Source organism: Poromitra crassiceps (assembly GCF_964638095.1).
Source record: "Poromitra crassiceps genome assembly, chromosome: 6".
Taxonomy (NCBI): domain Eukaryota; kingdom Metazoa; phylum Chordata; class Actinopteri; order Beryciformes; family Melamphaidae; genus Poromitra; species Poromitra crassiceps.
Window position 1 is genome coordinate 32117466 of NC_139627.1, and position 18315 is coordinate 32135780.

The following is an 18315-nucleotide window of genomic DNA, read 5'->3' on the forward strand; positions in this document are numbered from 1 at the left end:
AACATTTTCACTGATCTTCCAGGACCCACAGAATATTTTCTTCTGTGACTATGTAAACACCGAATATCCCAAAAGATAGAAGAGAACCCCTACTTTCATGGGGGAAAAGTTTGTTTCTGAGTAAGTTCCGTTCTTTAGTTATTGACACTTGAATATAGGTCGATAACGCCCATCTCTCCCAGAAAGCCGGGGAAAAAAGTTTGTGCAGCGGGGCGAGGGAGAGATTCAGACGTGAGAGTGGACGTGCGAGTCACATGCCCATCTTGCCTGTGGGACGACGGCTTCTGGATCTCGATGTGTGGAGTTCTGGGGGCATATTTGATAGCTGAAATTTACACAATGTGAGGGTTCACAAAGCGGATTTACTAATCTACCTGACAGGAGAAGTGATTTGTGTGCGTTTACCAGCATCTGGTGAAAAAAATACTTCAGCTTTGAGTGCCTGTGACGACTCACGAGTCTGATGTGTCGAGCTCGGGGGAAAACTGCTCGTTGCAGCGTTTTGAGGCACGGCAGCAGGCTGGAGGTGTTTTACGGAGCTTGTTCCTGGAGGGAGATCGTTGCTTTTTCTGCTGGCTGGTTTTGTGGGAAAATAACTCTGGCTTCTGGGTGACTTTCGGAGTGAAGTAGCACTTCATAAGGTGGCCAAGAGCACCATCTATCGCATGGTGGTGAAAACACTTATTGACGTAAAAACACGTCAATGGCGGGGAATGAGTCAATATTCAAGGAGGGGGGGGGGGAGGAGAGAGTTAATATTTAGATATCTAGAAACATGATATGCAACATATTTGGGTTCAGAAATGTTCCTATTCTACATATCCATGAAGTGCAGAAACGTACAATGCCAACATTTTATTCTGGCGACCAGGCTGTCAAAGATACAAGTGCTAAAATATGACACATGAACTTATATGTTATCTTCGGCTGCAAACAAACACATACATGCACACATAAACAGATACAATACATGCGCACACACACACACACACACACACACACACACACACACACACACACACACACACACACACACACACACACACACACACACCTGTCAGATGGTGTTTGAAGCAGGAAAAGGGTGTTCAGCATGCCTTCAGGAAGTGGAGTTGTGAAGGTTATATATGTGTGTGTGTGTGTGTGTGTGTGTGTGTGTGTGTGTGTGTGTGTGTGTGTGTGGGAGGTGTTCTTCACTGATGACTCTATCAGGCCCAGTCAGACATCTGGATGCTCCCACTGATCGTCCGCACGCAAGCCTCCACCCACGTCGACCCACCCACTCCCTCCCACCTCACCCACCTCACTCCCTCCCACCCGCCCACCCCCACACCCCTCCCACCCACTCCATCACTTAAGCTTCTGCTGACTGAGCCATCTCTGGCGATGAGTCGCTCAGCTGTAACGGATATAGTGTAGTTTAAGACATTTTGCAGCACAACCTCCTTCTCTCTCCCTGCAAGTGCATGTACTATCAGGTGGTAGGTAGGTGGAAGGTGATATATGAAACCAGGAGACCGAAGGAATCAGCATGTCATGCTAGTATGTCGGCAAGGGGGCTAAATACCGCTACAAAATTAGGCAAAATTTTGGTGAGGGAAAAACTCAAGTAGTAGCAACATGCTAATAACCTACATCACTGCCAACCGGCTGCTGCAGCAAGTCCATTCCATCACCGTTTAATCTACATCACAGCCACTTCTTGCCGTTTGTGTCTGGAGTGGTTTAACGCTAATTTCTCCAGTTATTCTATTGACACCCTGCCATTGTAGATGTGAGACCTAGGTAGCTAGCTAGCATGTAGCCGTTACCATGGTAAGCGTCATCTGTTCTTATGCAAAAATCGATCTTCTTTTTAACTTTTCCTCGGTAGGAAACCCATGAACCGATAAATAATGCTATTTCTTCTTTGAATTTGAACAAAAATGCACACTACATGCCTGAGTGCTCTCACACTGAGTGATTGTTATCGGATCACGGCGAATGAATGGAGAAACCCAGCGAGCGCAGAAATTACTGCGAATTAGCAGTCTATGGTCGGCCGCCATCTTGTATGAAATAGGCCTATTCCAGCTAGCGGTTGCTGAGGCCTCGCCCCCGACGCGCTGAGTGTGATGACATATATGGCTCGCACCCCCTCGCGCCTGGCTCACTACAAAACCATGAATAGGCCTTAACACTCCGATACACTGCTGATCAAGAGGTGAGCAACCTGAGGAGGAGCAGAAGAGAAGCAGTGACCCACCCGCCCAGGTAGCACACAGGCCAGCAGCATGCTGCTTCAGCACCATGGACAGCTGCTCCCCAGGCACACAGCAATATGCATTGTGGAAGCTGACTGAGCAACAGCAGCACCACCTACAGAGGCAAGAGGCACCTTGAGCTGCGAATGTCCCGCTATGTGAGCATGATCTATTAGACACAACCAGGTATGTTAATGAGGTCACAAATTAAGGGAACATGTCTTAAAGCATTAAGGAGTTTAGTTTCAAGAGAAGCATTAATCACGGTTAATATGCAAATCTATGCAGCAAGGTGCTCCAAAATCTAATCAGACATCCACTCTATATGGGAACCTATGGTGTAAGTGTGAAGTTTCTATCATGTATTATAATGTATTGTCTACTCAGACACAGAGATGCCACCATGACATAATGTCCCACATAACAAGTGGAGGGCCAGGGACATACAGTAAAACCTACTGGGTACAAGGGTTTCTTGGATAGGGTAGTCAGTGGTTCCAAAGTGATTCTACTGTATAATGGCTCATAGAACTCTGAAACGGTCAAAGAGAATACAGGAGACAATGTAAGATTCATAAAAACTTCTTCTACCTTCTAACAACATTCCGTGTGTATTTAGTTAGCTAATATGAGTTTTTGAAAGCCAATATTTCTGGATTCAAACTGCCCTGAAGAAGGCATATTCTGCGTTGGTCATTAAAACAGAGCAGATTTTTTTTGAGTGTGTGACTTCCTTTCTTTACATTATTTTTCATGTTTCGCTAGTCTGCACCTCTTCAACTGTTTTGGGTGTGCTCTACTCTGTATCCATTTGACCAGTCATGACAGTGTGTGGCTGGTATTGTTTTCACCTTGTGAGTGTGTGTGTGTGCATGAGACAAGCAGACACAGATTGCATGCATTTGTGTATCATCAAGGCAAAATGTGGTCCTGGAGACATATTAGCAGGAACTACCACATACTACCACGTGTCTGTCTGTCTGTCTGTTTGTTTGTCTGTCTGTGGACAGATTTTGTTAATGTGAGTGTCAAAAAGATGCACTCACGGAACTTTACAGGTGTGTTGAGATCACAATGAAGGCTGAATCTGAGTTTGAAGATGGGTGTGATCTGAGCAAGGAGACTCACAGTAGGAGGGTAGGAAGCAGGGAACACACACACACACAATGTACACCCGTCGCACATTAATTTCAAGTCGCGGGCATCGCAGCTGGTGTGATCCTATCGCAAGATGGTCTCTAGCGTGTGTCAGCATTCAATTTGATGTGGAAAAAAAATGAGTTTAGTCCAGAGGCTTTTCCACCTTGACAAGAATCATATTCTGAGGGGGACAATGAATCCTTGGAATCGTTTTTGTCATGAAAATGGTCACATTTAAAGATATTGAATATTGGCACAAATATCAGGCTGTCGGCAGCTTTAGTTCAATAACACTGGCAGTGGCTTTGGCCTTTAAAAATCCATATTGGTTGAACCCTTCAAATGCCATCCGGCTGACTCAGAGTGCAGCAGCGGGACAAGTAAAAGTTAGGAATAGTTCTGCAGCTTCACACACTGCACATATAAGATCCTCCACCTCAACCTCCAGCATTTATGCGACGACATGTACCTCTATGTTAACCCTGCCACCATGCTTCTTTATCCTACAATCTCCTTTATCCCATAAGCACCCTATGGAGAAACACTTTCTACATGCTTCGCATATCAAGGTGATCAAAACTCATCAGGATGTCGGACTCATTAGAATTAAGTTATTCGTCTGCTTGATAGGTAATTTATTTAGCCAGATATCTCTCGATGACCTACATTAAACTTGTAGGTCGCATGGCACGTTTTCCTCAAAAACGTGTGATAAATAGCTACACACAGCTGCATTAAAGTGGACTTTGAATCTTGACCATGCCAGTAAATAATTCCCTGTAGAATTGCTCTACAGTAGTAGTCTGTAGTCTGTGTTAACTCAGCCCATTGCAGTCGCCAGATTAAAATGTCGGCATGTACATTTCTAAACTCCACAGAAATCTAATGAACATTTCTGAACATAAGGATTTTCCCAGGAAAGACCTACCAGACACAATAAATAATAGCTTGAATCACTATTGCATAATATCTCTTGAATCTGCATACAAATCTGCGAAAAACATGACTTTCAAATGACATCCCCACAGCCCACAGCCCACAGCAGCCCACATCCAGCCCACAGCAGCCAAACCCTCATGCTGGAGGAGCATGAAGTCAGGCGCACGCTGAGAGCGGTGGACCCGAGGAAGGCTACGGGCCCCGACGGTGTGCCGGGACAGGTACTGAGAGACTGCGCGGACCAGCTGGCCGGGGTCTTCACCAAGCTCTTCAACCAGTCCCTCTCCCAGGCCGCCGTTCCACCCTGCCTGAAGACCTCCACAATCATCCCAGTACCGAAGAACAACATCAGCTGCCTGAACGACTACCGTCCAGTTGCACTCACACCCATCATCATGAAGTGCTTTGAGAAGCTGGTCCGGACCCACATCATCTCGGCACTCCCTCCCGGGCTCGACCCTCACCAGTTCTCCTACAGAGCCAACAGGTCCACGGAGGACGCCATCGCCACAGCTCTCCACTCTACTCTGAGCCACCTGGAGCAGCGGGGGAGCTACGCGCGGCTGCTCTTTGTGGACTACAGCTCGGCGTTCAACACCATTATCCCTGACAGACTGGTGACCAAACTGTCAGACCTGGGAATATCGAACTCCATCTGCCTGTGGATTAAGGACTTCCTGTCGGATCGCCCCCAGAGGGTGAAGGTAGGCCACCACACCTCATCAAGCATAAACCTCAGCACCGGCTCTCCCCAGGGCTGCGTGCTGAGCCCCCTTCTCTACTCCCTCTACACTTACGACTGCACCCCTGCCCACCCCAGCAACTCCATCATCAAGTTCGCGGACGACACCACTGTGGTGGGGCTCATCTCTGGGGGAGACGAGTCTGCGTACCGGGATGAGGTGGAGAAGCTGTCGGTGTGGTGCACGGAAAACAACTTGGCCCTGAACACCTCCAAGACCAAGGAACTAATCATCGACTACAGGAGGAAGAAAACAGACACTCAGCCCCTGGTTATCAGTGGGGGCGGCGTGGACAGAGCTTCCGACTTCCGATTCCTGGGCATCCATCTAGATGACAACCTGACCTGGAGCACCAACACCACTGCTACCATCAAGAAGGCACACCAGAGACTGTACTTCCTGAGAGTACTCAGGAACAACCATCTCGCACAGGAACTGCTGGTGCTCCATCGAGAGCATCCTCACGTACTGCATCTGTGTGTGGTTCTGCAGCTGTACAGCTGCGGAGAGGAAGGCGCTCCAGAGAGTCGTCAACACCGCCCAGAGGATCGTTGGCTGCCCCCTCCCCTCCCTGACTGACCTGTACAGCTCCTCCCCTCCCTGGCTGACCTGTACAGCTCCCGCTGTCTCAGGAAAGCCCACAGCATCCTCAAAGACCCATCCCACCCCGGGCACTGCCACTTTGAACTGCTGCCCTCGGGCAGACGCTACAGAGAGATGAGGGCACGAACGAGCCGGTTCAGAGACAGTTTATTTCCAAGAGCTCAACATGCCCTAACACAGTTATCATAGATACTCTGTGCCTAATGTATAAGAATGTGCAATATGCTAAAAGTATAGCGACCGCCCTCAGTTATCTTAGATATACTGTGCCTTAATGTATATATAGAATGCTCAAAAATGTACACAGAACCAAGTTCATTGTCGATGCCTTAATGTATATAGGACTGTGTATATAGGACTGTGAAATATGCTAAGTGGAATGACCGTCCCGAATGTATAGAATGTATAGACTAGAGAGAGTGTACACAGAACTTCAAACTAGACACTTTTTACTTTTTTATTACCTCATACTTTTATACACTGAACACTTTTATCCTTATTACCTTGTTACTTTTTAATACCTTATCTTTATTACCTTAACTTATTGTACTGTCTGTCTAACGCACCTAGGGGATTGCTTCAATTTCGTTGTTCTTAAACTTGTTTTTGTAACAGTGACAAATAAAGCTCATTCATTCATTCATTCACATGCAGTGAATATCCCAAACGTTCCAATTGCGGGCAGTAGATATGCCAAAGACTCTTAGGCTGTGACCATCTCCTAACTTCCTGGTCGAGAGGGAGCCCCAGTTCGAGTCCCGACGTCTCCTGTTTATAACCCCATTTTAACAGTTTCCAATCCCGACTGTTAGGAAGCCTGACCAGTGGCATGAAATAGTAGGAGGCAGACTCAGAGGCTTGTCCAGGTTTAGCAAAAATGGGATTTATTCACAATGTGCAGGTGATCCAAAAATAAGTACAAAAATAGAAAATTTCAAATAAACAGTTAACTTGACTTAACTAAACAAAACTCAACTCATAATAACAGAACTTAAATTACCATCACATGCACACAGCTACATGCTGATCTCTCTCCCCAGCAGCCCAAAAGCAACTGCTTATATAGCCACCCCTTCAATCATCAAGAGCCCCTCCTGTCTAAACCATTGTACTGGTGCAGGTGAAGTCCATACATCTCCTGAAACAGGTAAGTATCAAAGTTACACAGTTGTCACACAATTCCCCATAGAAATACTTAAACACAGCTCACCATTAAACATAGGTTTGCAAGCTTACCTAAACAGGTCACAAACATTGATATATCACTGAGATTTATTTTCCTACCCCCCCACACACTTGGTCTTACCAGCGACCTCACTACTGAGAATGATTGACTGACTGATTGATGACTAAATGCAGGTGATGTAAGTAAGACTAATTGATTGATGAAGATTGAGAGGTGATGTGCAATGGGGACAAATGGTGTGTTCTCACTTTGTCACACCGACCCAAACCTTAACGTAACCAATAAACATCAGCGCAGGAGACTCAATGTAACCGGTGCCGTGAGGCTGCTTCCTGGTTGAAAGCACCACGGCACCGGTTACATTGAGTCTCCTGCGCTGACGACTCGAGCTCGAGCTGGAGCTGCTGCTGCTGTGATCAATCAGTGATAGAGAGTCGTCAACAGACATTTATGTGAAAATGTTGAAAATTATTGCTTTCAAAGCTCTTACTTATGGATTTGAACAGAACATCACCAGCACCACATCATCATAAATGACCTACTACAAAAAAAAAAAAACATTTTGGCTTCAGTACCCCCTTTCCTTAATTTTTGATTTACCCGACTACAACATTTTGCTTAGAAAACTGCAGGATGAATCTATAGCATATGATGCGATGAATGAATAAACCACCTGTTGAAGAATATAACATTAAGAAACAGAGTGAAAAAGTTGCAATTAGTGCCTCCTGAGCAGATTTATTTTAACATTTCATTTATTTTCATGATTTATTCTTACATTTTTCCATTTCCCCTTCTCTCAAGCACCCCCTGTAGTACCTTCATATAGCCCTAAGGATACGCATACCACAGTTTAGGAACCACTGAGTCCTACTGCAATCGGATTCAATCAAATACCTGGCAGTTTTATTATTTATTTTATTTATTCGTTTATTGAGCAGGGACAAATGCATTGAACATTATTTCATATGACCTACAAAACAGATGTCATGCATACAGGTTTCTAGCCAAGGCTAATTTGCAACCCCTGTCCCTAGTTAGGCCTTTACTATTAAAACAAAAGTTCAAGAGAAAAATTAAAACAGTACCAAAATGTTAAAAATGAACCATATAAAACAGAACAAAATAAAGACAAAAACAAAAAGCAAAAACACAAAACAAATAAGGACAGAAAACTAAAATAGTACAATACTAAAAGTCAATGTTCACAGGCTTGTTTCAGTTTCAGCCATTGTTTTGCTTGTGTGTTAACACGTTCACTGCCAACAACGAGTTGAGTCGTCAAACAGAATCCAACCGTTCACTGCCAACGACGAGTTGAGTCGTCAAAAAATAAAAAAAATTTTTTGACGGTGCTACGTGGATCAATGCCCCCCGCGTCTCCTATGGAGATATTGGAAGTATTGAATGTGTGTAATCTATTTTACCGACCAGCTAGGTGGCGACGGTGCTCTCCCGACAGAGAGAAAGTCAACCAAAAGCAGCCGCCTCCCGCGGCTGCTTCCTCCATTCTCAAGGAAATGTCTTGGCGATTTTACAGTCATCAGTCACCAGACTCGCCCGAGAGCGGCCGCGCCAGCAGCAGCACACGGGGGATTGCAAATTTGCATATTAGATTATGGGTGAAACACACTTTGAAACGCCCGCAGAAAGGCCAGAATCGCACGCATTCCGAAAACCCAGAAACGAACGAGCCTCATTCTCATACTGTAGGCGGGGACGCTTTCGCGCTGCTGCGGTGGGGGGTTCCAGAAATGGACTGGGTGGGCAGCATAAAGCCTAGAGTCGCACGGGGCTTCATCGGGGCTCTCAAACCCAAGAGACGAGTGAGCCCTATCGACACTCGCTGCCAGGGAGGGAGGCTGTTCAAACTCGCTGCCAGGGAGGGAGGCTGCTCAAACTCGCAGCAGCAGCAGCAGCAGCAGAGCACTTGCTTGTGACAAACGCAGGCTGAAAGCCACTAGACACGCCCACGGAGGGAGGAGTTGAAGGAGAGGGCGTTCGGAACTATATTGTTTGGATGTCTGATCTCTCACTGATGCCAAAAATAAATGGTTAAAGTGACTGTTCTGCCTGTTTGATTGAATTTCACAAAACTGCGATTATCTCAGCTTTCACTCTCAGACGCTAAAACCATGCTGTACTCAACGGCTAATATCTACATAACTACTAACTCTACAAACTAACTCTTTTAGACAGAGAAAGCACACATTCTATTAGTACTTTTGTGAACTTTGTGTTCACAAACTCCAAGCAGAAAAGAATCCTCGGCTCTTGTAAAATGAGCCAGAATCCTCAAAAAACGGCTTGGCAGAAGCTACCTACAGCAAAAAAAAAACGGCTGGCAGTCAATGTGTTAAATACGGTGAGTTCTGTCAATGTTTTTATTTCAGGTGGTAATGTGTTCCATAATTTGGTACCTATTACCGAGAAGGATGACTGTCTGAATGTTGTTCTGCGTTTCGCTGTTCTACAGTTCCCGCTTGCTGCACCCCTAGTTCTAATACCACCGTCTTGTTTGTTTATTAACTGGCAAAGTATCTCTGGAGCAAGGCTGTTCACACATTTAAAAATAAGTTTTAAAAATGAGAAGCCGACAAAACTGTCAAAACTTAGTAAATTATATTTATTGATAATTTGGCAATGGTGCCATCGAACAGGTTTCTGGTCCATTACTTTCAGTGCCTGTTTATATAATGACCTAATGGGTGCCAGTGTTGTTTGGTTAGCCTGACCCCAAACGGTTATGCAATATGATAAATGGGAAAATATCATGGCATGCATGTACTGTTGTGCTGCCTTAAGGGGTATATAATGTCTAATCAGGCGAAAGCAATTTAAATTGGTTTTAACAGTTTTGCACAGCTTCTTCACATGCCTACCAAACTTAAGTTGAGAATCTAAAATAACACCTAAAAATTTAAACTCGTCTATTTATCTCTATCTCATTGATCTTTACTCCATAATTTTCGTTGGCTTTCCTCTTGATGGAAAAGCACATCGACACTGTCTTCTTATAATTCAAAGTCAAATGATTATTTTGAAGCCACTGTGACACACCAGACATTTCTTTTGACAGTATTTCCGCTGCCATCTGAGGAGTTTTTGCAGACACATAAACAATTGTGTCGTCCGCATACATTTGGCATTTGGCTCTTTTGCAATTGTTGGGTAAATCATTTATATATAAACCGAAAAGTATGGGGCCCATAATAGAACCTTGTGGAATTCCCATTCGACAAGTCTGGACAGTTGACAGAGTAGAATTTGATCTAACCCATTGCTCTCTATGCTCAAGATATGATCGAAACCAAGCAATTGTCTCATCTGAGAGGTTATATGCTTTGAGCTTATTTAGGAGAATGTCATGGTTGACAGTGTCAAAGGCTTTTTTCAAGTCCAAGAACAGCCTATGTGGTGTACTCCTGGTGACTGCTTTCTCCTGTTGAAGAAATGATTCAACTTCAACATGAACCCAACACCCTTGACAAACCTTCAGTCTTCATCCTGTACCTACTGTACCAGGCCGTTCATCTGGTGACCTCAGCACTTTGTCTTCTCCACCTCCCTCCTCCACCCTCCCATTTTAATGGCGAGATGTGGGCGGGGAGCGGGGGAGGGCGGCTGTGGAAGCTCTCTGTCCTCGCCGTAATTAAATCAAGCTTTAAAATGTAAATATACCATAAAACAATATCTGGCTCCACTAGTTTTAATTGATGCCCCTCCTGACGCTCAATGGGGCTGTTAATCTTGACTGATGGCCCGTTATGGCTGTGTGATCACTGAGGTTAGGGCTGCAGACTGAGACTTTGGCCCAATCCAAATATCCTGACTTCAGTGCCTTTGCAGACTTTTGGACTTTTGCGGGCTTTGGGTTCCCGGGAAGTCTGCGAGTGCTGAGGGCTCCAAATCCATAATCCATCCAGTCCTTGCGACTTCCAGAGAGTCCGCTTGGGGTGCAGACTTCAACAGACTGACCTGATTTGATTACATAGAATTCATTGCAATATGGATGTAATGTATTTTTTTCCACTTGCTGAAATAAAAAACAAAGAACTTGTTATGAACTTGGCCAGAAATATTGAACCACATCATGACACCGGAATATGTAGAAGCTACACAGGCCACAGAGGTAAGTGAAATTAATTTTATTATTGTAGGCCTTTTATTATTTTAGGCCTGTCTAGTCTATCAGTAGCTTATTTATAGCCTTAAAATATCCCGCCCTCGCAAACTTTTTGTACCGCTATGTAGAAGTCAAGCCAAAATATCTGCATTCCGTGAGCTGCCATCTTGTTTTTTTTTTACATCATTTGGAACTGGAGTCTCACAGAAGAGACAGGCTGTATAACTTCTCATTCACACAGGACGGCGAATGTATGCAGAACTGAAGCTTGAAGCAGGCACAAGCTGAACGTACGCCTTGTTGTTCACACAAGACGCCTTCTCTTTTCCTCTCAGCTCCTCTCAGCGCCTAATCTCGCGCCTTGAACCCGCCCACAACTCCCCATTGACTTCATGCCTCACGGCTTCACGGCTTCAGCGTCAAGCTTGGAAATTCGGCGTCAGGCCTGAGTGATCGCTTCGGCATGGCGTGAGCGTGGCTTCGGCACGACAGCGAAATTAAACTTGTGGGTACAGCGTAGGTACAGCTTCGGTTGAGCGTTGCTTCGGCGTGCTGTGTGAACGGGGGCTAACTCCGAGCACGGGTGGTCGCTTAGCTCTAGACACTGCTGATATAATCATGTCACGGAGGCACACACTAGAGGCAAGAGTCATCGAACCAAGAGTATTCCTCCAACAGAGCACCGAGTGCAACAGCCAGGAAGTTAGGCATAGCAGCGCCAAGCTAAAGTTGGGTTGTTCTGCCTTCAGAGTAAAAGCGTAAATTGTCACTTATGAAAAAAAAAAAAAAGAGCTCTGCAGGGCAACAAATGTTTAGAGAAGTATAATAGTATAAGAAAATCAAAATCGAAAATCGAGTTTTGAGAGAAGAAATCATCAATTTGATTTTTAGGCAAAATCGAACAGCCCGGTATACCTTACGGACGGTATACCGCCCAAGCCTAATATTTTTGGGGATAATTGTAAAGCCACAGCAAGAGGATATTAATGTGATGTGTGTAGTTCTTCATAGATCTAGCCTCTTGATTTTGCTCTAAAATTGCACCGTATTGATGCATTTTACTTTAAAGCCCCATTCAGCAACTTTTCCAAGTTTTGCTATTTGAGAAACTGCGCCCTCTGGGTGCACTAGTATCGGTATCGATATCGCCGTTCAAAGTCAACAAAACACTGCACCAGAAAGCTCTATGTACATGTTGTGACATTGGGTACTCACCACGTGATGAAATAATAATCCATAGTTACGTAAAACATCATTTTCGTAGCAAATCCGCACAGAGTTACTTCCTTGTTTTCATGAACACAACACTTCCGCTGTACAGCGCATGCGCGCATCTTGCCTCCGGTACGCAGGCACACAACTGCTTAGTCCCAGGAGAGGCCTTTGGAGGGCGGTGTGTGACCAATAGAGGTGACATTCTCCCTGTTACAAGTCAATCTACCATCTTCATGACTAAAAAGTGGTTATATTAAGGTGAAAAAGTTACTGATTGGGGCTTTAAAACGTACAAAATTTTCTTCCCCCGGACCCCCATGTGGGTTATGCATTGCTGTCTCATCGTGCACCCCCTGGTTGCAAAGCCTAGAATCGCCAATTGGTCTCAGCCTTTGTCCAGTTCAGCACTGCGGACAGCGCCAAGGTGCTGTGGGGACAATGGGCCCTGCAGCAGTGTGCTGCTCTTATTAGCAAGAGGCATGTAGTCTTTTATTATCATCTTTCTTTGGTCGACCTGCTCATTTGTAGGCCCACCCACACTATGAATCCTGGAGCCGCTACTGCCCGCTCCGTGTTTCTAACAACAGTGTAAAAACAACAGACATACTGTAATGCATGAAAACAGCCCCACTCCATGTTTCTAACAACAGTGTAAACACAACAGACATACTGTAATGCATGAAAACAGCCCCACTCCATGTTTCTAACAACAGTGTAAAAACAACTGACATACTGTAATGCATGAAAACAGCCCCACTCCATGTTTCTAACAACAGTATAAACACAACAGACATACTGTAATGCATGAAAACAGCCCCACTCCGTGTTTCTAACAGTGTAAAAACAACAGACATACTGTAATGCATAAAAACAGCCCCACTCCATGTTTCTAACAGTGTAAAAACAACAGACATACTGTAATGCATGAAAACAGCCCCACTCCATGTTTCTAACAACAGTGTAAAAACAACAGACATACTGTAATGCATGAAAACAGCCCCACTCCATGTTTCTAACAACAGTGTAAACACAACAGACATACTGTAATGCATGAAAACAGCCCCACTCCATGTTTCTAACAACAGTGTAAAAACAACAGACATACTGTAATGCATGAAAACAGCCCCACTCCATGTTTCTAACAACAGTGTAAACACAACAGACATACTGTAATGCATGAAAACAGCCCCACTCCATGTTTCTAACAACAGTGTAAAAACAACAGACATACTGTAATGCATGAAAACAGCCCCACTCCATGTTTCTAACAACAGTGTAAAAACAACAGACATACTGTAATGCATAAAAACAGCCCCACTCCATGTTTCTAACAACAGTGTAAAAACAACAGACATACTGTAATGCATGAAAACAGCCCCACTCCATGTTTCTAACAACAGTGTAAAAACAACATACATACTGTAATGCATGAAAACAGCCCCACTCCATGTTTCTAACAACAGTGAAAAAAACAACAGACATACTGTAATGCATGAAAACAGCCCCACTCCATGTTTCTAACAACAGTGTAAAAACAACAGACATACTGTAATGCATGAAAACAGCCCACTCCGTGTTTCTAACAACAGTGTTAAAAAAACAGCGCACCCATTAGAGCCTCTGTGACAGAAGAAAAATAATACATTCCTGCGCTGTAGGCTACACTATACTTGTCAGCTGAATTGTTTTCACCCAAAATTTGTGTTAATAACAAAATGCGGAAAACACGAATTCAAAGGGATAGGACAAAAATGGCTTTGTTGATAGTGACATGTGAAATTGGATTAAGCCTGTGAGTGGGGCCACTTTGTAGCCAACTCCTGTTTGAGTGTTTCACACTGCAACATGGCTCCACTCAACTCTCTGGAGGATCAGCCGCTGCAGAGCCCAGATTAGTGTTCCTCTTAACTAATTAGCTACAGCTAATTAATGTGAAGAAAAGGCAATCAAATGGCTACACCTGTCTAATTATATACAAGTCAAACTGTGCAGGGTTGGATCCAAAAAAAGGTGAGTGATGAAAGAATCAAGGCTGGACTCTCCGTTGCTGACAACCTGTGTAATTAGATTAAAGAGGAAGTCATTAATTAATTAGTGCATCATGGTTGACTGGTGTTGGACTCTTCATGGCCAGAGTTTGGAGAGGAGAGACCATTTATGTTGCTGCTTAAAGACCCCCGCCTTGAAAACTTCTCAGGGACTTTCAACCTCTAGCAAGGAAGGTTTGAGAGCCCAGTTTTTGACTGTTGTTTCATTTTGCATTACAAATCAGCACATACTGTACATTCTAATGTCACATTCTTGTACATCTGTTGCAAATATTACATCTACCAGTGTTCGGTAAACCATCCTGATACACATCTCACATTCTGTTTTGCTCTATGTATCAGTCTGGACTCCAGCCCATCCACAGTCATTTGAGTGGGTGGGAGTACTTTCCTGCGACAGAGAACTCTTTAAGCTTAAACGCAAAAAAACGTGCCTTGTGCCTGCCTCGGGAAGATATCAACACGGCTTTAGGCCGCCAAATGCACTTTAGGCGGAATGGGCGTGGCGCAGTCCCAGAATGGGCGAGGATGGGGGTTTCGGCCTTAAATACCGGCCTAATGATATCTTCCCACCTGGCGTAAATTTAGCGCTTTGCGCTTTTGAAAACCAGGCCTATTCAGTGCGCTGGTTGCGCGGAGCGCTCCTCTGCCCTTTCCTCTGTCCCTTCTCTCTGTGTCACTCCCTCTCTCTTACTCATCAGTCTGACAGGCACAATACGGACTGCTTGAAAAAAGTTCGCCGGTTCTCTCTCTCTCTCTCAGAAAAAATAAGTTGTTCTACCGTACATATTTTAACAACATGACAGTTTTTTCTAACATGACAGTTTTGAGCCCACATTCAGAGGCTATTGCATCATCCTACCTGTGCAGTGAAGGCGAGTGAAAACGAGATGATTCTGGGGAAACATTCACTGTGGCTTCCCTGCAACAGCCAGACATGTGAAATCTCCCAGCATGCATTGGGCTAATCCATTTTGATAATAAATTGCATCGAAATTAGCCTAAATAGATAGAAAGGTACATCGAAATAGATCTAAATAATGTGTAATGTTCCCACAACATGGTATTGTAGAACATTTCAATATTGGACAAAATAAAATCGTGAAATCCAAACACAACCCTATGTGAAACATATATGTCATCCTGGGCCTATATATATATCCCTCGTCGATTTAACGTGATTTAGATAAGTGACAGCGTAATGCGCTTCTACTGTCATGTGCTATACTGTGATGTCTGCTCCAATAAATTGGCCCTATTTCACATTTAGTTTTACAATAAAAACACATTTCTGCAATGACTTTACATAATGTAGGCTAGTACGTCCCTACCTTGCGGCTGTTTACTTATGAACATTAACGTTACTGCTTGTCGCTTCGGGAGCCGCCATTACTATTTTGCCAGCCCTGATTGGCCGGTTACGATGTCAACTACAAGGCAGGTTCCTGATTGACCCGTGGAAAATGCTGGAGCCCAGACGGATCCATACAGTAGAACGAAACAAATGTGATTTCACGTGATGTGAGTTCACGTGATCTGGATGGTTTACCAGGCTACTGTGTCATCTATTGGAAAAACAAATAAATGAAAATCTTCTCAATAAAAGCTCAAATTTCAGTTTTAAAACTGTGGATGCTGCTGTTCGAATTTCAATAAAGATTCCACACCCAAATCGATCGAGATGGATACAAGATCCATTCATGGCCTGGTAAATGGTAAATGGCCTGCATTTATATAGCGCTTTTATCCAAAGCGCTTTACAATCAGTAGGTAGTCTACATTCACCCATTCATACACCAATGGCGGCAGGCTACCACGCAGGGTGCCTACACACCATCGGGAGCAAGGAGGGTTAAGTGTCTTGCCCAAGGACACAACGACAGCAGCTGGGAGGGAGCGGGGATCGAACCGCCAACCCTTGCGTCATTGGCCGACCCGCTCTACCTCCTGAGCTAAAGCCGCCCCTCGATTCATGTTTTTACACTGAATTATTGCCATGCACTTAATTATGGTTCTTTATACAAACACTTGTTTCTGTTTAGGATCTGAAAACCCATTTAATGTTATATTAATGTCAAGTCCATCTGTTTTGACTTATTGTCTGGTTTTTGCTATGATTATTCTAACCAATTCCCTTCAAAACCATATTAGGGCCAAATTCAAACCCCAGCTGAACTGACATGTTGAAATACCCACTTGAGTGGTTTTCAATGAAATCTTTCAAAGGAAAGAAAAACATTAAATTGATAGGTGGGATGTGTAGCATGTTAAAAAGAGGCTCTCTAAATAGCACAAAAAGCTGTCTGTGAGCCAGGAAACCATACCGCTCACTGTTGAGCGCCTCTGTCACAAAACGACAACCAGCTGTGAACAGCAGCGCAGCATCCTTTTTACCCCAACCTCCAAATCTGTTCCACTCTTTCCAACATCCAGATCTCAAAACCCAAATTGCATCTCCACATTTGTTTCATCACATCAACATTTAGGGTTGAACAATTAATCAAAATGTTATGGAAATTGCAATATGGCCTACTGCAATTTTCCAAATCACAGGACGCACAAAACATCATTTTAACTGAAGAATTGTGTCATGCTGCAGAGATGTCCTGGTCACATCACAAGAAAACATCTTTCTTTCGTACATTTCCCCCCAGAGAATGATGTAAATTTCACATCATTATTCCCATTTTCATTTTTATATTGTAAAAGATATTCCCTCTATAATGATGATTTTTTATTTTATGTTGACATATAAACGATAGTTGATGAGGGCCGGCTCACCCTACAGGCGAAGCAGCCTCCTGTCTGGGGGCCAGTTCGGCTAGGGCGCTCTGTAGCCCTAAAAAAAACAACAACAAACAAAAGCTGCTGGTGTGCCGTTGCACTCTAGGGGAGAGCAGAGCAAGGAACTAACCATTCTACACTAAAACGGAGATTAGTGTGAGGGGTATATATACCACTCTCATAACATGTGTGTATCACTTAGGGTGTCGAGTCATAGTCTATTTTTTTTATTTGTCTTTATTGAATGTTCCAAAACTGCATGTTTAACTAAGAATAGGCTAATGATTATTTCCACTCACCACTTATTTAATGTGGTTACTTTACTTTGTGGTCAAAAATTTGGAAGGAACAATGCATGTTGGGGGATATGCAAATGTATTTGTCCAATGGGTCCAATGGCATTGCAAGTCAGAACTTGCTTGGATGTCCTGATGTTGGTTTAGTAGCAAAAGTAAACACAAGTTAATAGCAGCATTCACTATAGACTCTTTAGTGAATACTTTCCACAAAATCATGAACAATGAAGAAAACCAGAAGGAATACAGTTCCACTTTTACCAAATAAACCAAAATTGATGTTCTGCGACAAGTTATATCATATCTACTAGCCTCTTCGTTTTGCTCTCAGAGTGCACCAGATTAATGCATTTTACTTTAAAATTTACAAAATGTCTTTGTCCTAGATACCCCCCAGTCGGACTCCTGTTACCTTCTTGGTGGTGCAACCCCTGTTTGGAAAGCCTAGAATCGACTATGGTACAGGCGATATCCCCTATTTACGCTTGTGCACCTGTTTGGGTTCCATGTCGCTGTTCCGACCTCTCGCTGTTCCGACCTCCCCTCTCCCAGCCCCCATGCCTAAACCTAACCTCCCCCAGACCCTAACCCAAAACCTAACCTCTCCCACCCCCACGCCTAAACCTAACCTCCCCCAGACCCTAACCCAAAACCTAACCTCTCCCACCCCCCACGCCTAAACCTAAGGTCGGCATTGCGAGTGGTCGGCATAGCGGGTGGACACCCCTGTTTGCACATGCCTTAAGGCAGGGAAGATTGCAGTCCACTGTTCAGGTGTTATGCCAAGTTTTGCACCCCCACCCGGCAGCAGCTAAACGCATCCCCACCTCACGGGAGCATATTGTAATGATTTATACAGAAACATAACTGTTTAAAAATTATATAATTGTTTGGGAAGAGGTGACCTCCCTGTTTTTAAGTTAAAACAGCCCCAAAATATGGTGGTGATGCATGGTGGTGCGGGGAAGCATAACTCATCACAACGGACACAA